Genomic DNA, 20,359 nt, shown 5'->3' with positions numbered 1-20,359 from the left:
TTGTTTGTGTTCTTATTCCCATTAATCCAATCACCTCTACAACACATCCCCATGGCAACCGTGGCCTCTCTTTTATCCTATCCATCTCATCCCCACCCTCTCTATTTTCTCTCATCCCTAGTTAGGACAAAGGGTCACTGTCCTGAAACATTTCCACAGATGCTGCTGGACCTGCTGAATGATTCCTACACTTTGTCTTGTGTTCCAAAACTCTAAGGTTCTTTAATAAAAACTCAGATTTGGCAACCTTTGGCTGACTTTCTTAACTTTTCCATTACTACTTAGTGTTCTTTCCATGAAAGGTAGAGGGATGTTTTCTGCATTAAGTTTACTACTTCACTGTTGAGTCATTATTTGAGCTACGCGATGGCCTGAATCAAACTGGATCATTTTTCCTGATTTTGCTGCGAGGGTTTGTTCTTATGCATGCTATTGTTGAGCCATTACATGCATTGTGTATATATTACCAGTGCTAGCAGTGATGAAACTTGGCATGAACACAGTAAGATCACATTTTCCACTTAGCTCGGTTCCAATACATCAGCACAGATTGACTAAATCACTAATTAGGCCTATTATTTGGAGGCTTACTGGACTGAAAGTACAGACCAGCCATTTGCACCTCCCCACCCCACAACCTTTATAAGTGCCATTTTCCTTATGTTCGTCCTTTTGGGGGAACAGAGAGCAGACAACAGTTACTGGACTGTGGGGCATATTACTTGAAGTTATTCCAAGTTTAAGACAAAACTCCTGACAACATTTGAGTTTAAAGTAGCTATCAAATATTATTTGGTCTGTTTAATTTGAATAAATAACAGGAAATAAATCACAAATTGAAATTACTCACTAATTGGAAGCAACTAGCAGAAGTAATCCTTTGGGCAGGACAGCAGAGTTTTAACCTTCCCCTGACATGATGTTGCTGCAGGTTTCAGTCACAGAAACTCTTGTGGGATGATCCTGTTTCTTCACTGCTGATGACAGAGTCCCTCCCAGCCATGCAGTTCTCCCTGCTTCCCACCCAAAATAGGAGAGTTGCTGGCCAGTTGAATGACTCAATGACTCTCTTGCTCAATACAATTTTATGAAATATGGTTAACCCTGTTGAAGTGGGTGAGTTGCTGATTTACATTGCTCATTTAAGCAAGACCTGGAGTTAAAATTGAATTTTCCGATGTATTGCTGTTCCCGTGCAAGTTACTGTGATATCATAGAATTGTAGAAGACAGAAGGAAGCCCTTCAGCCTGTAAGGATTACGCTGAGTTGAAGAAAAAACCACCTTTCTGCACTAGGCCCACAGCCCTGAAATCATAACTTGACCATCATTTAGCCAAGTATGTTTCATATGTGTTGAAGGTTTCTGCTCTTTACGGACAGTGACTTGCATATTGCTTTGATCATTTAGGTGAAAAAAGGTTCCAAATCTAGCCTCTAATTCTTTGACCAGATATTAAAATCTGCAGTGCTGTGTAAAAGTCTTAAGTGCATATATGGTCAGTGTGCCTAATACTTTTGCACGGTTCTGTAGTGATTTTATGTATGGCACTGTACTGCTGCTGCAAAAAAAACAAATTTCATGACATGTGAGTGATGATAAACCTGACTCTGATATGGGTCCCTATTGTGGACTGTGGGTGGGAGAGGGGAATCATGGTTGGAAAAAGGGGAAGGGAGAGGGAAGCACCAGTGAGACATTCTATAATGATCCAATTGTTTGAAATCAAATGACCTTGCCTGGTGTCTCAGGGCTGGGTGTGTCTGCACCCAGCAGTCTTTCTGTGCCACCTGTCCCACACCCCTCCTGCAGCTCTCCACCCTTGCCATCCCCAACACCCTTTATTACCGAGACCTTTGGCAGGTCTGGAGTCCTGCTGAAGGGTCTCGGCCCAAAACGCCAACTGTACTTTTTTTCCATAGATGCTGTCTGGCCTGCTGAGTTCCTCCAGCATTTTGTGTGTGTTGCTTGGATTTCCAGCATCTGCAGACTTTCTCTTGCTTTATCCTTTGTTACTGCGAGATTTTCAAACTTGCTGTCCGTTTCATGTTGAGATATACAGTACTGTGTAGAAGTCTCGGGCACCCTAACTGTATATATGTGCCTAAGACTTTTGCACTGTACTGTATCTGGTTTTTGCTCTCACTCAGGGAAGTAGGTCTTGTATGTCCAAGGACCCCCTCCCACACCAGTCTTTCTCTCGCCTACCTTGTCCCATTGGGCAGTAGATACAACAGCCTGAGAATGGGCATCACCAGACTCAAGGACATTTCTATCCTGCTGTCATAAGACTTTTGAACGGGCCTCTTGTTTGAGAAGCATCAACTTTTCATCTCTCAATCTACCTCTTCATGCCCCTGCACCACACTTTCTCTGTAACTGTAACACTATATTTTGCACTCTGTTACTGCTTTTCCTTTTGTGCAACTTTGATGTATTTATGCTTGGAATTATCATGCAAAAGACAGCTTTTCATTATATCTCTGTACATACAACAATAAGAAACCAAGTACCAATTAACAGGACCCTCATGACTCTAGAAAATTCTATGAATAAAGTCTCCTCCCAACCTCATCATTTACAAAGAAAATAACTGTGACCTGTCCTATCTTAGTCATAGCTACATTTTTCAAGAACTGGTTGTCATAGGTTACAATAGCACGTCGATAGGATGCAGAACTGGATGAGATGTGGCAGATAGAGTTCAGTCTGGTAAAGTCTACAGTGATACACTTTGGAAGGTCGAACTTGAAGACAGAATACAGGGTTCTGAGCAGTATTGAGAAATGGAGGAACCTGGGGTACCATAGATCCCCTAAAGATGCAGAGCAAGTTGACAGGGTGGTTGAGAAGGTAGATGATGTGTTGGCCTTCATTAATCAAGGGAATAAGTTCAAGAGCCACGGGGTAATGTTGCAGCTCTATAAAACTCTGGCTAGACCACATTTAGAGTATCTCCTCGTTAAAGGAAGGATGTGAAAGCTTTAGAGAGGATGCAGTGGAGATTTAACAGGATGCTGCCTGGATTAGAATGCATGTTTTATAAGGATAGATTGAACAAGCTCGGGCTTTTCTCACTGGAGTGGAGGATGAGAGGTGACTTGATAAAAATATACACGATGATAAGCAGCATAGATAGAGTGAACAGCCAGGGACATTCCTCGGGGGCATATGGCTAATACAAGGGGCATCATTTTAAGATGATTGAAGGAAAGTATAAGGGGTATGTCAGAGATAAGATATTTTACACAAAGAGTGGTGGGTACTGTATCTGCCTCTACACTGCCAGGTGTGTGGTAGAGGAAAGTACAGTATATTAGGGACATTTAAGATGCACATGGATGAAAGAAAAAATAGGGGGCTATGTGAGAGGAAAGGATTAGACTGATATTAGAATAAGTTAGAGGTTAATTGCTGCTGAATTGTAGAAAATGTTTAGAACCAAACTCTCTGGTAGATCTGGATAGACCAGGCAAGGATAGTCGTGAATTTGAAGGGATTGTCCTAAAATCCCTCAATGTTATGTTTGCCATTACCGAGGTTAGATTTGCAGAATTATTTTATTACTTGAATTCCTCAGCTGCCATGGTGGGATTTAAATTTATGCTTGGAGATTGATGGTTGAAAAGTCTGGCTGATGGCCAGTATTTTCTTCGCTTCCTCTTCTGGGAAACCCTCAGGTTTAAGAATGTTCAATCCAATTCCATTTGGTGGGTTCTGGTGTGACTTATGAGACCAATATGAAATCCACAGACCCTGTCACAGATGGGTAGTCAATGGGATGGGTGGCTATACACTGAAATGATAGTTCCACTATTTATGCTGGGTTTCTTTGTTCTCCTGATGAATAGACCCAAAGTTCTTTCTGTCATTTCAAATGCTGCTTCATCATTTTGAGCTATTGTAGGACAGTGATTCTCAGGAAGCAATGGAGATGTTTCAAGGAGATTTTGAGAATATTTCAGTCCATTTAATGTTGTGCCACGATCTCTTAGGGCTCAGGATGGATATTATGTTTTAGGATGCTGATGTTAGATATGTGGGTGGAGTAGCCTGCCGAACGGTGAGAGTAATGAAGACTTCAGCATTGGGAATGATGGCCTGGGAGAGGATGCTGATGCAGGTTGCTTATCTTATTAGAGGTTTTGGAGGATTTCACAGAAAGAGAATTGATGATATCCTACCGGTGCTCTGAGACCTTTCATAAGTAGGGATCACATGACCCTGATCTTCATACATCCATTTCCTCAATTGCGTTATTGAAAGATCACTCTGGAGAAACCAAAAAACAGTCCATATTTTGTCAAATGGGAAGATTGTTTGGTGGAGGCAGATTGATTGAAGACTCAACGTGTTTTATCTAGTACCCATTCTCTTATTGACGATGACTTGGAGTCCAACCTCCAATTGAGCGTATGTGCAAGTGCCATCTGCATTCTACAGATCAAGTTGGAGTGACCTTAGTTTTGGAGTGGAGGCAAAGTACAGTTGCATAGTTTGCCATTTGTCCTGTAGGTTTGCTTATTTCTGCAATCAGGCTTTAAGCATTGTGGTAATAAAGGCAGGGGAAAGTGTTGAGGCTTGATATCAATCCTGTCTCACAAATGTGACTGAGTTTTTGGAGGAGTTAATTAAGAAAATCGATGAAGGCACTCTGGTAGATATGGTATATATGGACGTTTGCAACACTTTTGACAAAGACCATCATGGTAGGCTGGTCCACAAAGTTAAGACTTCTGGGATTCGAGGTGCATTGGCAAACTGGATCCAAAATTGGCTTGGTGTTAGGTGGCAGAGGGTAGTGGTGGAAGTTTGCTTTCCTTACTGGAAGTCTATAACCAATGGTGTACTGCAGAGTCTGATGCTGGGACTTATATATATAAATAGCTCGGATGAGAATGTATGTGAACTGATCAGTAAGTTTGCTGAAATCACAAACATTGTTGGAGTGGTAAATATAAAAAGAGGCTCTGAAACTAAATGGAAGAACATAGATCAGTTGGAAAGTTGGTCAGAGCAATGGCTGATGGAAAATTAATCCAGACAAATGTGAGGTAATGCATTTTGGGACTTAAAACACTAACAGGATATAAAGAGTAAATGGCAAAGTCCTTGACAGTGGTTAAATACAGAGGGAACTTGGGACACAAGTTCATAGCTCCCTGATAATGGTAACACAAGTGGCTAAGGTAGTGAAGAAGGCATTTGTCATGCTTGCCTTCATAGACTGAGGCATTGAGTATAAGAGCTGGGACTTCATGATGCAGTTGTACAGTTTTGATTCACTCTACATGAAGCTTTTAAAAAAGTACAGAAGAGGTTCACTGAGATGTTGCCTGGAATGGAGGACTTTACTTACAAGGAAAGAAAAATAACAAACTTACGGAGGAATTCAATGGTCAGGCAGTCTTACTTACACCTCCCAAGTAAAGGGTCTCAACCCAAAATGCTGACTACAGATTTTCCCTAACTTGCTGAAATCCTCCATCAGCTCTTTCTTTGGCTCGAGGTTTCAGCATCAGCTCTCTCTTGTGTCCCTGCCTTTCAGGAGAGATTGGGTAGGCTGTGTTTATTCACAGTGAAATGCTGGAGGCCTGAGGGGTGACCTTACAGAGGTTTAAACATTTTGAGGGCTGCAGATAGGATAGATACTGAGAGTCTTTTTTTCCCTGGTGGTAAACCTAAAACCAAAGGTCATAGGGTTAAGGTGAAATGTAGATAAATCTGAGGGGTAAGTTTTTCAAACAGTGGGTGGTGGTTAATTGGAACGAGCTACCAGAGGAAGTGATGGAGGCAGATACAAATGCAATGTTTAAAGGGCACTTGGACAAGTACTTCAGATAGGAAAGCTGTAGAGGGAAATAGTTCTAATGTTGGCAAATGATATTACCATATGTAGGTAGAATGGGCAGTATGGATGAATTTTACCACAGGGCTCATTTCTGCGCAGTACGATGTTATGATTCCATCAATTTGCACTGAAATTGCACTATTATTGGTGACTACCATGACTTGCTCATCATCATGTGCCAGACTGAAAATGAGGATGAAAGTCTGCCATTTTAGGATGATTTTCCACATTCCCCTCTGACCGGCAGAGTGAAATGTTTTAGTGAGGTCAAAAAGGCAAATGTATACCAGTTTATGCTGTTCCCTGAATTTTTTTTGTATAAGTTAACTACCTCATAATTGCACTTAAACTGAAAGTTATAGAAAGTTCTATAGTTAAATTTTTATAGTAACATTTTTATAATCTTCCTGTTCTTGTATTCCATGCCTTTGCTTATATTAAAGGAAAGTTTCCTCATGATCTTCATTTGACTGCCTCATTGACCCATCCTGTTACCCTTGAAGGTCTGTGGACATACACTCCAACGTCACTCTGTGAGTTGTACTTCTCAGTATGCTTTCATTTATTGCTCCTTCCCTTGCCTCAATGAATATTTCTATTTGCATACCCTCGCATTTCCCTGGATTAAACTCCATCGTCAATTTTCTATCCATCTGACCTCAGGATAGTTCATCCATGTCTTGCTGCAGTCTGAAGTTTCCCACCTCCCTCTTTACTCACAGCTATCCATTAGGAACCATACCACACCTTCTGCCTCAAAACATAGGTTATTGTTTTGATCCTGAATGAGCCCAGGGGGGGAAAAAAACAAAATAAGCAATTTAGTCTCTCATGTCTAGTATCTTTTATCTCTTTAATGTATAGTGGGATTACCACTCCCCCCCCCCCCACCACCGACCATGGCCCAGACATCCTACCCCAACATCAAACGTAAGTAATAAACCCCTAACCTTAGCATATTCATAACCATAAACCTTAAAATTTGTGTGAGGAGGAGGACAATCCCAATAAAGGCAAGTGTAGGACCTGTTTAATGAAGGTGTTGGCCAGATCAGAGTGGCAGATCGTGTGAGACTGAATCTCCAGTCATGAGATCAAGAAGCACAAGAGGGATAATTTTCCCACTGCCTGCATAATTTCCCCATGGAAATCTAACATTCTAAAAGAATTTTTCAAGTTGGGAAAGTTACTACCTTGACTATGCTAAATCTATACTTCTTCTACTGGACTAGCCTTAGTCCCAAAAAAAACACTAATGTCCTTCAATTTTTGTGCTTACTATGGTATACTGTGTATGGTCTGAAAGGTCCTTTTGAGTGCAATTAAGGAACGTTGTGTCCTTGAAACCTTTTCTCACTGTGTATGTCCTGGTTAATATTGGAATAATATTAACAGGTATACTATTAAATGATTCTGATAGAGGTTTATACAACAATGAGAGGCATAGAAAGGAGGGACAGTCAGAATCTTTTTCCCAGGGTAGGAATGTCAAGTACTGAAACACATGCATGTAAGGTGACGGGGAAAAGCTTAAAGGAGGTGTGTAGAGCAACTTTTGTTAAAGAGTGGGATTGGTTCCTGGAACAGGGTGCCAGGGATGGTGGTTGAGGCAGATATGACTGTGGTGTTTAAGAGGTTTTTAGATTGACACGTGAATATGCAGGGAGTGGAGGTATATGGTCCAGGTACAGGCGGAAGACACTTATTTTGCCATTGTGTTTGGTGCAGATATTGAGGGCTGAGAGGCCTGTTCCTTTGCTGTTCTGATGTTGATGTTCTGTTTTCTACATTCTAATAAGAGCCCAACAGCCTAGGCTGCATTTGATGGAAACCATGACAGTCCCCACCAGGTGGGAAGCATTCACCTAATAAAAGCTTACTAAGGGGAAGGGTTTTACTTTATTTAATTTGTTACTTAACGAAGGTTTTATCTATTATAATGAAAAGATAAGGACACATTTGGAAGTGTTTCAAACTTCGATCTGAGAAAATCTGGCACATAGATGAAATAAAAATGGAGGACGATGTGGAAGTGAACAGTTAATTTGATCTTGGAGTATGTTAAAAGGTCTGCATAATATCACGGACCAAAGCCCTATATATTGTCCTGTACTGTTGTTAGTTCTATTTTCTAAAAACAGAAACATTTAGCTGTCTTATTGATCAACATAATGGGAAATAGTCTTTGATTTAGCAATATAAAATAAATATAAGAACGTCTGGCAGCAATGGTCATTAGGTGAAAGATGTGCAAGTTTCAGCCTGTCAAAACATGCTTGGTTTGCCTAAAATTTACTACAACTTTATTGGGAATTGATTTACTAACTTCTGACATTTTTTTCTTCTTATTATCAACACCAAATTATATTCCCTGGCAAAGTCAAAGGTTTATTCTATCTTCTGCTACACTAAATTTTACATAACAAGGGAGCTTTCTGAACTTAACTCCTTTGAAAACTTGGGAGAGTGTACATTCTCTGAATTATTGATTAAAAAGGAGCTACATCCTTGGACAAGACTGACTGTTGCATACTCTTTCTAAATTAAAATAAGCTTATGATTAAGGTTTGATGATTAACAGATGATTAAAGTTTGTAATTTAAATAAGCATCCAAGTCAATTTTACATTTCACAGACAGCAAAGATCCCAATTTCAATCCTGGGTACACCACAAGTAAAAGATTTCCAATCAGAAAATCATCCTTCTGCCAGTACCCTCTGCCTTAACCTTCTGGAACAGCCTAGCATGTGAAACTAAATCAAATACGTAACTGAAGTCCACATAGACAGGGACTGATTAGGGGAAGCCAGCATAGCTTTAACATCTACTACACTGCCTTCATCAATCTCCTTAATTACTCCTTAATCTCCTCAAAAAACTTAGTCAAATTATTGAGGTAGGTATTCCCCACCCCATCCCCCATAAAGTTATGCTGGCTTCCCCTAATCAGTCCCTGTCTTTCCAAATGAACCTAAATCCTATCTGATAGAATTTTTTTCCCAATACTTTCCTTACCACTGACGCAAGGCGTTTCTTGCCTATAATTATGTGATTTACCCCCTCCCTCACTTCCTGTTTTAAATGAAGGAACATCATTTGCTTTCCTCCAGACTTCTGCTACCTCACCTTTGGCAAATGAAGATGCCAAAATCTCATTCAAGGCCCCAGCAATCGCTTCTCTTATTTCCCATTGCTTTCTGTAATTGATCACAACTGGCCCCAGGGATATATTTGTCTTTATGTATTTACTACCACCATTTCTTAAGGGTTACATGGTTCAGATATTGAATGTATTCCTCACCATCTTCACATCCTTCCCCTGGGTGAATATATACTACTTAGCCAACACCCCTGAGCTCTACACATGGAATAGTTACCCTTTGTTCCCCAAGATACCCATTTTGTCCTTATCCATTGAAGAAATACCCCTTCATATCCATAATCCAATCTTTCCCCAAGCTACCCTTTTGCTCCTAATATACCTGTATAATGTTTCTTCTTAATTAACTTTACTTATCAAGGATATCTAATAACTGTTGTTGGAATATAGAGTTCCAAAAACAGTTGAGTATTCAACTACAACTCTATATTCCTCGACCGATTTACTTGACTGCAGTTGCCTATTCCTTTGCCTTTCAAATTCTCCCAGTAATTTTCTGCCGTTCACTTCCATCTCTTCTACTTTTGAGTCTCCTTCAAGATGGCGGTGCATCCAGTTGCAGGCTCCAACTAATTGTGTAATTGTTCATCCTTTACATGTTTCTTATGATTGCAAGGCTCTGTTGCATATTAAGAACACCAACTACAGGTTGAATGCCGCTTATCTGAAATTCCAAAATCTGAAAACCTCCAAAAGCTGTTTTCTCTTTAGTGCTGACTTGACATCACAAATGGAGAATTTCCCCAAGGTGCTGGGAAGGTTCCCAGGTGACGCTGATCATGAAACAAGCAAAGATTTATCACAGCGAAATGAAAATTGAGGTAATTGTTTCGAGTGTAAATTATAAAATGAATGTCTTCCATGCTCAGGTAGATACACAGATCGATGTGCTTCCATTCCCCCCTGAGGAGCAGGCACGCTGTCTGGCTGCAGCTGATGTGAGGAAGGCCCTAGCCAGGGTTAACTCATGTAAAGCTGTGGGGCCTGATAAAATGCATGTTCAGGCGCTGAGGGACTCAATACAGCTCTGTAAGGAGGTTCTAACAAGCATTCATTCTCACCATTTTTACAGGAGCACCACTGAGAGGGTCCTGACCAGCTGCATCAACATCTAGTACAGGAATTGCTAGGCATTGACCGCAAGTCCCTACAAAGGATTGTGAGGACTGCTGAGAGGATAATCTGGGTCTCTCTTCCATTCATGAGAGATATTTATCTCAAAGGGCCTTTAGCATTGTCAATGATTTCTCTCGTCTGGCCAACAATGTCACCACCACCCCCCCCCCATCATCAGCAGTAGGACCAGAACTATTAGGATGGGAAACAACTCCTTCCCCCAGGCTGTAAAACTACTGAACTCCCTGCCACTTTCCAGGTGTCATCATGTGTATGAAGCACCAGTCGCGCTATACTGTTTGCTTTTTTAACTTGAGTTGTAAATACACTTCATTATTTGTTAATTTATTTGTGGTAATATTACTTCGTGTGTTACGTGTGTGAGTTATAGACATGTACGGTGTTGTGCACCTTGTTTTGTTTGGCAGTATACATGTGTATGGTTGAATGACAATCAACTGAACTTGAACTTGATCTATGCTCAGTTTCCCACCCCCTACCAGGCTAAATTCTCCCAGACAACAAAGACAGTGACCCCAGCCCTGTTGAATTTCAGACCATCAGCTTACACTGCAGACACAAGGTACAGATGCTGGTGAATGAAGCAACAAGTAATCCGCCGGGGAAACTCAGCTGGTCAAGCAGCATCCGTGGGAGGAAATGCATTGTCCTCCTTTCAGCTCGGAAACTGATACAGGATCTCAACTTGGAATGATGACAATTCCTTTCATCCCACAGACGCTGCTCAACCTGCTGAGCTCTTCCAGCAGATTTATGGGACTCTCCTTCCTCAGAGCCTATCACAGTGTTTGAGGAATCCGAGACCCTTCCTCTGCGCTGTGTCCTGTTTCTGTGCCCACTGGCAAGTGGCAGCTAAAGTAATTTGGAGCTATCTACGTTTAAGATCCTGCTTCTCAAGCTGAGGTCCTTGTCCCTTTTTATACCTGTTTCATTGGACCTGCTATGGTCCATGACCTCAAGCTGTACATTATTCCCCTCCCGATTTTCTCAGTGATATTCATGACTCTGGCAACCCATAGATAATGCACCAAAGTGGAATCACTTCTTCACGAAACATTCATCTTCTCCCCTAAATATAGATTCCCCTTAAGCTAAGGGCCACCTGATCTTTCTCTGCCTACACTATACAGCTGAGCCACCTACGGTCCTTTGGTCCAGGTTTTGAATGAACTCAGGGTATCTCACCTGCCACCAGTACACAGAACTGAAGTAAAGAAATAAGAGTGAATTTCCCTTCAGGGTCTCCTATAATTGTTGCCTCCTTTTATTTATGTCTCTTTCCTGGCCCCTCCCTGCCTGCACTCTGTTCAGCTCTGGGGTGATAACCACATAAATGGACCACAGTGATTTCCCCTGTTACTCAAGCTCCAAAATCTGGGGCTTATGTCGCTCCAGGTGAAAAGAAATCGGAAAGAAAAGAAATGGGATATAAGAGCTGCAAACACGCCTAATGACAAGATTAGTGGTTTGTTATAGAATCAGGGAACAAGTTATAGGGAGAAAAATTAAACATGTATTTTATGTCTGTTTTCTTCAGAGAAGAAAATGCAAAATGTCTTCCTGAAACAGTGGAAACAGATCTAGAGAGAAATAATTGAAAGGAAATGGTATTCATTTTGAAAAACAGTATTGGGAGGATGAAGAGGATTGACAAGTGATTAATCCTGAGAAAATGATAGCCTGCACCCCAAGTTTTGGAAGTAGGTGAGTACAGACATGGTAGATGCTCTGGTTGTTATCTTCCAAAATTGTATGCATTATAAAAGAGTTCCCACAGATGAGAAGGAAGCAGATATAATCTCACTATTTAGGAAAAGAAAGAGAGATAAAACTGGGAACTATTGACTACTTAGCTTGAATTTGTAACTGAGTGATGGCTAGATTCTATCAAAAAAGAATATTTAGATGTGGTTCGAGGTTATTGATCTATTATCATCTATTGATAATAGTGATTTGGAGGAAAAGTTCCAGGTTAACCACTCAGTACTGAGATGAGAAGGAAGTTCTTCACCTAGTGAGTAGTGGATCTTTGGAATTTCCCACCAAAGCAGAGATAAGGAGGTTCAGTAAGCAAGTAAATTCATGGATTTGGGGATATTGAGGGAATTAAGGTAATGGATTTGTTCAGGAAAATGGCGCTGAGGTAAAATATCAGTCAAAATCTCATTGACTGGCAGGGTAGGCATGAGGGACCGAATGACCTATTCCTGCTTTTCTGTTTTCTATTCTCTGTTAGGAACAGAGGATTACGACTGAAATGAGTATTGTTCTAATATTTAACTGAAATTGTTGATATTCATTTGCACTGATAACTTTTCTCCAAATAATGTGCAAAATTCAACAACTGTGTTAAACTGCAGTAAAAGAAGTAGATTAATTTCATTATTAACTTACTTTGAAAAACCTTATCTAGTAGAAGATGAGGAAGCTGATCCTTACAATTAGAGTGAGGCATGCTATTATTTCAGAAGTCTGCGTTATATAAGAAACATAAGGCAAAGCCTTCCCGTCACGTATAGCAAGAACGAACTGCAGTTAACACTGTCAAATGTTCCAGCGCATTTCAAATCCTTCCAATTACACTCAGGTACACCTGTACACCTGCACGTTAATGCAAATATCTAATCAACTAATCATGTGGCAGCAACTCAATGCATAAAAGCGTGCAGACATGGTCAAAAGGTTTGGTTGTTATTCAGACCAAGCATTACAATTGGAGAGAAATGTAATCTAAGTGACTTTGATCATGTAATGATTGCTGGTGCCAGACAGGGTGGATTGAATATCTTAGAGACTTCTTGTCTCCTAGACTTTTCATGCACAGCAGTCTCTAGAGTTTACAGAGAATGGAAAAACAAAAAAAAACAGTGAACGGCAGTTCTGTGGGTGAAAATGACTTGTTGAGGAGAATGGCCAAACTGGTTCAAGCTGACAGGAAGGTGCCAGTAACTCAGATAACCATGTGTTACAAAAGTGGTGTAGAACAGCATCCCTGATTGCCAAACCTTGATGTAGATGGGCTACAGCAGCAGAAAATCAGACCGGGTTCAACTCCTGTGTCTAATAAAGCGGCCACTGATTGTATCTGCTTCCTTGTCATCTTATCTGCTTCTCACGCCCTTGCATTATGCCCCCATTTCTCTATCTGTATGTCAATGGAAAAGAGAAAGAAAAATGCTATAGATTATGACTGTGAGATCAATTGCATAGAATGTAATATGTAGCATTTAACTCTCTGAAGAATAAAAGATGAAAGGAAAGTGAAAATACTGAATTTGCAAGCTGGAGCAAGAAGAACTAAATCTTAAACATCTTGTTTATATTCCACTTTCATAAAGCACAGCAAGTTTAGCCATTCCACTGCTCGGATGCTTCATCAGTCGCTTATGTACAGTCATCAGCCCCCAGCCTTAGTGTAACACTAATAATTTTCTTCTTTCCCCATCTGATTCCTCGATTATGACAAGATGATCTGGTCCAAAAATATGTTATGTTATCAGGAAATAGAAGTATTTTGTAAAATATCTGAGCCATTTGCTGGTTTTAGCCTTTGTCTAAGAGACAATTTGGTTTCCTCAAGACGAGCGTTAACCCTTTCCCAGTGGAAATGCTGCTTTCCAGAGGAAGCCGGCGTCTGGCTATTTTGACGGAGTGCAAGGTGGCGAGATCATTGTGTCTGTACTTGGAGATGACACAAAAATAGAACAGTCGGCTGGATTAACTGAAAGGAGAGGAAATCTGGCAGCATGGGGCCTTCTCTCAATAAGGAGGCGAGATTTGTTTATTAAGATTTCGACTGAATCCTAAAGAGGCAAATGCTAGGCATATTGTCTTCCTTACTTATCTACAGGTTGTGGACCAACAGTAGGACCAGCATGGACACATCTGTTATCTGAGCTCGTGAGGATGACATAACTCCTTTCCTGAACCAAGTAGGTTTTCAGGACAATGCAGTAATTTCACAGTCAATATCACTGATGCCAATTTCTCATCTCAGATTTTCCTAAATACAGTGGATTCCAATTAACTTGGAACTCATCGGGCCTGGTACATTTTGGCCCAATTAAGCAGCTGCCCCAATTAGCCGAAGTTTCATGGAAACACTTAAAAAGGTATACAAAAAGGCAAACTACTGTTAACCTTGGTAACCAATCATGTACCTAAATTAAATACAGAACAAATTAGAACACTACCAATACTACGACAGTACCATAAAACTGAGTATTAGTTCTTAATAGTTATTGATGGAAGAATTAATCCAATATATGCTGCCGTATTCTTTTGATTGACTGTATTTGAAGAAAATCCCTGCAGGCACCTAGTGCAGGTAACGGGTTACCTTCATACAATGCTCTCAGTCATTGCATCATCCAAATCTTCATTTTCATTGTAACATTCAAGGTGATTGCCAATACCTTCATTTTTTTTTTGTATTTCCTAACTTGTTGAAGTAGTGAAATAGTTTCATTATCACTCCTGGTCCTTTCTTGCATCTCCAAGCCTGGATGCTTGAAACTGCAGTGAGCAAAGCAAATTTGAGAGGTTTTACTGCTTATTTCTTGCCAAGAATCAGTGACAAAAATCACTGTTTTTTTTTTTGGACACAAAGACATGCAACCGATGCTATTTAAAAACTGCTCACTCTAAGCATAGTGTAGTGTCTAATAGCCACACAAGTGCACATAACTGATGGTAGTTAGAAACTGTTCGGCAGCAGTCTCCCGTCCTAATTAAGTAGCAAAGTGTCCTAAGTAAATGAAGGGAATCCTGGCTATTTTCTCAATAAGATTTTGTTCCTTAAGAGTTGTCCCACATAAGCAGTTGCCCCAATTAACCAACTGGAATCCACTGTACTTGTATTTATAGTCTGTAGTTAAAGTTGGACTGGGATTTGAACTCATGATTCTTAATATTACTCCAGTGGATACAAGTGCAGTAACTTAATTAGTAAGGGTGTCAAAGGTTATGGGGTTGAGAGCAATAATAAATCAGCCATGATGGAATGATGGAGCAGGCACGATGGGCCGACTGACCTAATTCTGCTGCCATAGTCTCATGATCTTTATGGGGTCTTATCCTCTTTGCTACTGTACCCTTTGCAATGCACAGGCTGACGAGCCACAAGCCAACACCTTGACCCTTTGTCGAGAGAATAATTTGGAGTGCTTAGCCTGTTCAGTTCTGTAATGTGAATACGTGCAATTAGAAATGTGTTCAGACAAGTTGCTCCAATTAATGTCAATTAGGACAGACAGCCACCAGAGATGTCTGTCTCATCAGTCATATTTCAAATCTAAGCCAGACAGCGGAAATAGAAGGGAAGCTTGCTAACTCACAGTGTTACCAGACACCTTGGTGTTTCAAAGTTCATAAACAATATGTTGTGCTTTTTAACTTCCTTCAGTGCAGTGTGTCAGTGCCTCCAATTAGAGCTTGTCATCATGTCAGATGCTCCTCTGGAAGGACGCTGAGATCAAAGGGATTGTACACACTGGCATTCAACTAATCATGCCAATCCCTGCCGGACATTCTGTCCAAGATTCAAGGAAACAAGAAAGAGAAAGTAAAATGCTGTTTCACAGACTTGTACTCCAACCACAAATGAAAGTGACCACCCTGGCCACACCTACGTTGCTCATCCAAGAGATTGAAGATGCTGGAATCTGGAGCAGCATCAGTCTTGGTCATTGGTCCAAATGGCCGAGAGCCTTCAATAGGGTCTTGGTCAAAACATTAACTGTTTATTCCCCTCCATAGATGCTGAGTTCCACCAAAATTTTGTGTGTGTGTTGATTATTAATCCACTTGTATTGATAATTAGGTCCCAATCATCAATAACTTTTTATTTATAACGGAATTATACAGTAGACCACTAAATGCATTTCTGCATTTCTGGCAGTTACTTCCTTGAATTGATTCCCTTTATTGTTGGGTAATTGGCTCAGATGAGGTCGTGACTAAATTAGAAGAGCTTTACAAGTTAATAGAATAGTGTATCATAATTAATACATAAGAAGATGACATAATGTTTTAGAAGTTTGCAAACATGCAGAAGGTAAATGTATGCGATAATGTTCCATCATCTGTTCAGGTGCAGTTATCACACATGCAGTTATGGTACCAGAGCACACAATTATATTTCCATCTAGCTCAACAATTGCATAATGAGTAGGATTGGCGTCTGGATTGTTTGAGGTTGGGGGGTGGGGCTGTGGTGGTTACACTGCAACCCAACATTAAGCTGTTTCAGATCATGTAGTATTTCTGGCAGTAATTTAGGTTCTGAAGGAACTGTATGCTAAAAGCAGGCATGAACTGATTAACATCTAAAATTCATAACTCAGCTGTGGACACCCTTGCATACATTGCATTAAGCTTCAAAAGAATATATCTTCCTTTATATCAGTCATGGAGCTTTGATCAAATCGTATTGTACATGCTGTGCTGGTGCCATTAACCCTTGGCTATCAGCATACAGAGCTCATTAAGGATCTGTCTAGCCACTGTCCTCAGTGAATCTGCCAGTTTTAAATTGGTGTCGTACAATGAAACTCATTTTTCAAGACTGGCAGTTCAAATGCAGTCTCTAAATATGACATGAATGCAATCAAACTCATGATATCCCAAACAGAAACTTATTTCTCTTGTTCCCAGCTCCTCCAACTTCACTTGGCTGCTCAGTGATCAGTTCCACAAATATCTTCATACTCTCGAATGATTAACTAACCAGTAGAGAAACGGGGAGGATATGTCAAAATCTGATGTGCAGCATTATAGAGTGAAACCACTTTATATTTAATTAGCCACAACAGTTTGGGTCTGCTGTTTAACTAATTTCATAGCCAGTCAAGAGTTAATTGGATTTCTTGTTGTTGCCTCATTTCAAACCTGGCTAGATCTTCTCATGGCTATTAATGGCCTTCCAAGTACCTTACAGATTTGGATATAACCTTTGCTTTTCTCTGTAAATAGCAATCATGATGTTCCAATTTCCTGTACAATAACCTACTTCATCAGAGCACACACAGCCATCTAAATCACCCACACCCTGGCCCGAAAGCTTCAAGCAATCCATTTGCAAGCAGAGATGACTCAACTCTACCTACACTGGGCCTGCATTTTCAGCTGTCAACTAACCGAAACTGCCTTCTTACAAGCAACTGAACATCGTGCAATTTGAAATAAATTCGTTAAGGCTTAGGTGCATTAACAAGATTGTTCACAGAGTGAAGGATGAAATGTTACAGCAACGCACTTCATTTCAGCAGAGTGCCCATTTAAAGGCTTGTTCCTGATGACTGAGGTTCCCAGCAGTCGCTTCATTTAATCATTCCGCTTTGGAAGGGATGATGCAGAACACAGTACTGTAACCAATCGCTTGTTATTTAGTGCATTAAATCAGGAAAGTGTTTGGTTATCTACATATGATTAGCCTAGGAACACGTAATCATTGATCACAGACGTAGTCTGAATTATGCTTCTGGTTTGGCAACGTGTGAGGAATTCTAGAGCACACACTATGTTTTCATGGCCTCTGCATGGAAACATTACAGAAAAGAACACGCCAGGTCCATGTCCTTCCTGAGCTGCTAAGAATCCCAGATTGTAAGAATTAATTATCGTATTTCTGACTGTCGACTCAAGACCTGCCACTCCCCCACCAATCTACTCATTTCCTCAATGTGGCTGCAGTTTGAACGTAAACTTCCTACATATTTCTCTTCCTGGCCTTAGAATGAGACAAAAGTAGCTCCAGTAGAATTTCTGAAGAGACAGCAAGAGAAAATAAAATGCTTTTTGAAGATTATGGACACTAAAAGCTCAAGAGGGACCGTCTGTTTAACCCAGAGCCCCTCAGTGGAAAAAGGGGGAAAGAAGGACACAGTGAGGCCAGTAGGACTGGGAAAAGACTTTGTCTGAACAAAATACAAGAGAACAATTGTTTCCTACTGGGAAAAACAGACCCCCACTCGTCAAGGTTAATTAGTATGGATGCTAGCCAATGTCATTAGTACTGCAGAACCAAAAGCAGGACCTCACAATGTGCACATGACTTGCAAAGTATTGTCAGGAAACTACCAGAATTACTTGTTCAGCATAAAAATAAATGAGGCTTTGGCTGAAGCACTGTAATCTGCAGCCACAGCAGAGTTACATTGGAAACACTGTGATGTTGTTACCTTTTTGAACATGCTGCCCAATTTTTTAAAAAAGCACTCTGCTCGCACGACAGCTGGTTACATCAGTGCACAAGCAATGAAATGCGAAACAAACGTCTGAATGCTTGCTAATTTTTTACTGTTCTTTCTGGAAATGCCATTGCAGGCTATCATGCACCAAATGGGCTTTAAGAAAAAATATACTGTATTGACTGCTTCCTCACAGGATGGTAACACAATTGATGCAGCTGGATTATATAGGCTTGATGGGAGCTGGGGCACAATGTGCAACTTTGGGCTCTTTATCTGAGAAAGAATGTACTTACCAAGAATGGCAGGATAGCTGTGTGAGGAGAGGTTATGTCTCTTAGATTTGTCTTTATTAGAGTTTAGAACAATGAGAGGAGGTCGAACTGAACCTTTAAAAAATCTGGCAGGGTTGGACATACTATATATGGAGAAGATGTTTCCATGGCTGGTGTGTCTAGAACAAGAGGTCATAAACTCAGACTACAGGGCTAAAGATTTAAGAATGAAATGAAAAAATTCTTCACAAAGAGGCTGGTGAACCAGTGGAACTCACTACAACAGTGGGATGTGAAAGACAAGTCACTGAATCCATTTAAGAAGGATAAATGCATTAAGTGATATGGGGAAAGAACAGGAATATAATATTGAGACTGATGATCAGCCATGATCATAGTAAGAAGTGGAGCACGTTTAAAGAGCTGGATTGTCTGGTCAATATTTCTGCTGTTGTCCATCCCTAGATGCGCCTGAATGAGGGGGCATTTAAGAGGTAGGCAGGTATAGATGTGCACAGAGGTCTGACAAGATATGGACAGGATATTCCTTTCCCTCAAGGCTTATATTAATGGTATGGAAATTATTGGAGAAGGTTGTTAGGCACATCTGGAAAAACATGGACTTAATAGGGATAGTCAGTATTGTGTAGCAGAGGTCAGAAATATGGGCTGAAAAATGGCAGACGGAGTTTAGTCTGGACAAGTACATTTGGAAAGTCAAATGTAAGAGGAAAGTATTCAGTAAGTGGAAAGACCATAAGGATCATTGATGTACTGAGGGACCTTGGGGTCAAGTCCAGAGCTCTCCGAAAGTGTTCACACAAGTGAATAAAATGGTGAAGAAGGCACATGGCATGCTTGCCTTCGTTGGTCAGGGAATCTGGTATAAAAGTAGGGATGGAAGGTACAAAAAACTGCAGAGTTTAGGATCTGGAGCTGCAAACCAATCTGCTGAAGGAATTCAGAGGATTGAGCAACATGCGTGAGTGGAAAATAATTGTCGATGTTATGGGTTGAAACCCTGCATCAGGACTAAAAGTAGAGTGGGGAGATGGTGGGTGTAAAGAAGAGAAGGGAAGTGGTGAGGCTGGAGTCTCGGGTGATTGAGGACTGCAGAGGGTGCTAGATGGCAGGCAGGTAGTTCCAGGTAGGGGAGGGGAGGGGTTGAAGTCGGGAGACAGTGGCAGGTGGAGGCAGACAAAAAGAGAGAGAAACAATCAGAGACGGATGGAGTAAGGTGCCGGGAGGGGATTGTAAAGGTTGGACACAGTGGGCGGAGCCTTTTTGTGAAACGCGGTGGGTGGAAGAAACCAGGAAGGAAAGGGGAACAAGATGGGTACTGGGGATCTGGGAGGGGTGGCTGATGTAGAGGGAAGAAAATGAATGAACCAGAACATGTTTGGAAAGAGAGGGAGTGAGGAGGGAGGGATGAGGGAAGGTGTGAACAACCCATTGGAGAGAAGGTTTACCTAAAACTGTTCATGTCATTGGATTGTAGACTGCCCAGGTAGAATATGAAGTGTTGTTCCTCTAGTGAAGTCATGATAGGCCACATTTGGAGTATAGAGTCCAGTTCTGGTTACCACACTATGAAAAGGGTGTGAAGGCTTTCGAGAGGTTGCAGAAGAGATTCACCAGACTGTTGCCTGGATTAGAAAATATTAGCACTAAGGAGAGGTTGAACAAACTTTGATTGTTTTCTCTGAGTGAGGGGAGACATAATAGAAGGATATAAGTTTTTGAGAAG

General features: G+C 40.8%; 1 protein-coding gene across 5 annotated transcripts in view; it reads right to left on the bottom strand.

Moving 5' to 3' along the window:
* The window catches only part of jcada (junctional cadherin 5 associated a), a 200,657-nt gene that overhangs the window by 87,634 nt on the left and 92,664 nt on the right, over positions 1-20,359 (bottom strand). The window contains exon 1 of one of the 5 annotated variants that reach the window (XM_063044303.1): positions 851-971. The exons of the other annotated variants lie outside the window; for them this stretch is intronic. The gene's annotated coding sequence lies outside the window, so the exon portion shown is untranslated. Of the gene's footprint in view, positions 1-850; positions 972-20,359 lie in introns of those variants that run through there. 5 annotated transcript variants of the gene reach the window in all.

This window comes from Mobula hypostoma, chromosome 3 (genome assembly GCF_963921235.1).
Source record: "Mobula hypostoma chromosome 3, sMobHyp1.1, whole genome shotgun sequence".
Classification (NCBI taxonomy): Eukaryota; Metazoa; Chordata; class Chondrichthyes; order Myliobatiformes; family Myliobatidae; genus Mobula; species Mobula hypostoma.
This window is presented reverse-complemented; position numbering and strand designations above follow the sequence as displayed.